Here is a 3011-nt window from a genome sequence, read left to right as displayed (position 1 = left end):
CTGGTGTGAGCTTTTGAATCTTAAGCCACACATCCTCCAATGAGGCCACATCCTCTAATATTTCCCAAACAATTATCTTAACTTTCAACCAAGCCTTCAAATATATGAGCCTGAGGGGCCCATTTTTATTTAAAAGATGAATACGATTTATTTAGATACAGGATGTAAGGGTGAAGGAAGCAGATAAGGCATGAATATTTTGGGCATAGAATACAATCTAGTTTTGTATGCTCCCTAGACAAGATGTAAAGTGGAGCTACTCTTTGCTACTTTGTGGGTTCTTCTTTTTCCCACTCTTTATCAGAGAGAGAGAGAGAGAGAGAGAGAGAGAGAGAGAGAGAGAGAAAGAAAGAAAGAGCCAGAGACAAAGCAGAGAGATAGACAGACAGAGACAGAGAGCCCTGAATCTAATTTGTTTTCCTTTTGTTTTTTATTTGAGCACACTACTAACAAACTATAACCAACCTCCCTAAATGACCAACAGCCACAACCCCACCTCTCAGGGCCCTCAAACTTATGTACCCTCTGAAACTTTCCCATTATTCCAAATATCACACAACCGCAGAAATTATCTGCAGCTGGCAAAAATCATGCTCCTGCCAGAGCACTAGGCAAATCACGGTCAGCTGCTGTGCACAGCATTCCTACACCTGGCATTAAAATGAAAGTACATTCTTATAGCATTTCTGCATTTAAATAGAAACCAATATTCCAGAATTCACCATACAGCAAAGTTTGAAGCTGGTAACTTATGTGACAATAGTAGGAAACAATTTTGAAGTGATGTTGAAAAATTTAGACTTTATTCCAAGATGAGTGGGTGAATAATTTAAAACTTGAGGTTGACATGAGCATATTTGCTTAGAAACCTCCTGTCAGCCGCAGTGGGGAGAGTTGTGTGGGCTCAAAACCCTATTCACTGATGGAGGTTTTGTAGCTACAGAGAATCAGAAAGGAAAAACAGAAAGCACACCTATGTCCTCTCTCCACAGCAGCCTTCTGCCTTCCAGCCCATGGCAGGGGAAAGGGCATCTGATTCCCATCATCTTTGAGGAGGGTTTTCTCATTCTACCAGGGTGCATGAGTAAACGCTTGCTCATGTTTCTGTTTGCTCAAATGGTACCCAGGGATGAAAGGAAAGCCATTTTCTATCATAGAAACCAGCACCAGGAACGGTGGAGGAAAAAAACATCAGAGAATGATAGTGCTTTCACTTAAAATCTGTTGCATGACCTGTGAGAGACTTGTGTTCTGTGGAAGTGCAGCAGATAAAGCCATCGTCTTGACCTCAGGGCGGAGGGATATTGACAAAATTAAAATGCTTTTAGGATAAGCCCTATTTAAGGTCTTGAGGAAACAGAAATTCAAAAGATAGATAGGTATAGTAAGCTGTTATTCCCAAGTTTCAAATGGCAACTGTTTCAGGGGACACTTCAAATTTCCCTCTGTTTCTTTGTAGTCTTGGACAGAAGAATAAACTTGATCTAATTTCACAAACTGTGCCTCTTATTATCCTGACGTGAGATGACAAAATGAGATGCTAGGTCACTCATGTGATCCAAGGATTCTGAAAATGTAGGAATCCTAGAAGCATCCAGGTGAGGGAGTCTGTACTGATTACAGTTGTTTAATATGCAGAATTAATTAAATTCAGATCCCATCATGCTACCAGATATTAAGACCAGCAGAGGAACCTTTTCTTGGAAGTTGAACACAGCAAATATTGGAAAAACGATCAGAGGTGGAAGGAAGCCATCCTGGAGTTTGCTAAAAATAGCCCGATTGTATTGAGAACAGGAAATGAAAGACCAGAGTTTGCCATCTTCCATTCCAAAAGGAGGCCCCCCCCTCTGGAGCACCCCCTTTAAGATAAAAGAAGCTGTACTTGAAAAGGAGAAAAATAAATGGCCCACTCTCTATGATTCAGACAAAAGATTTTGTCCTCTACAACTGTTGCCAAATAAACAAAGGGCCAGTGGGGTGGACACTGCAAACCTCAGCTGCAGCAGGACAAGAGCTGCACGTTATAGATCATATGGAGAAGCTGAGAACACTGACCTCAGAGGACTGCTTAGTAGAGCCTAGAAAGGGCAGGATGGAAAAAGAACAAAGGTAAGTTAGCAATGGCTAACACTCCCCCCCCCCAAAAGAAAAAACAGCTACAAATTAGGGAACACGAACCCTATCAGTCGATAGTGTTTGTCATACAAGAGTAAGATTCAAATGTTAATCATAGAAGATGGGTGTGGGAGGCAGCCTGCCTTGCTTGGGAGGGGAAGACTGCGGATGCCTAAGGCAAGTCGGCTAGCTAGACTAGCTGTCAGTCAGATTCCAGTTCAGCAAGAGAACTGGCCTCAGTTAAAGCAATTGAGGAAGGCACCTGTCATTAATTGTTTTATACACAGACATACAAGAACACAGGCACACACACACACACACACACACACACAAACATGCAAATACACATGTGCACCGTATACTCATATTTACACATACAACAAACAGGCAGAGACAGGAGTTATAAGTTCTATAGCACAATAAGATAAACAGACCACAATAATTTATGGTGTACTTTACAAATAGCAAATCAAGAGGCTATAGTTTGTATACTGAAGGCAAGAGTACTGTGAATTCAGGACAGCCAAGACTACATAGCAAGACTCCGAATTAATTCGTTTTAAAGAGGATTGTAGAAATTGCTCAGTGGTTAGGAATAAATACTACCCTTCGGAGAGGACCTGAGCTCAATTTCTAGCACCTCCTCAGGTGGCTCACAACCACCTGTGAGTCCAGTTCCAGGGGATGTGACATCTCTGGCCTCTACAGACACCTGCATGCACTTGTACAAGCCTACACACAGACACACCTAATTAATAAAGTTAATCTTTTTTTAATGAAGGGAAGAGTATTGGTATTTAAAACTGAACCCATGGGAAGTGAAACCTCGGCTAAAGGCCAAGGCTAAAACGGAACACAACAGTGAAGAAAGCTCATGTAGCAACTTGGCACTG

This window comes from Mus pahari, chromosome 4, assembly GCF_900095145.1.
Source record: "Mus pahari chromosome 4, PAHARI_EIJ_v1.1, whole genome shotgun sequence".
NCBI classification, from domain to species: Eukaryota; Metazoa; Chordata; class Mammalia; order Rodentia; family Muridae; genus Mus; species Mus pahari.
Note: the sequence above shows the minus strand (reverse complement) of the source record.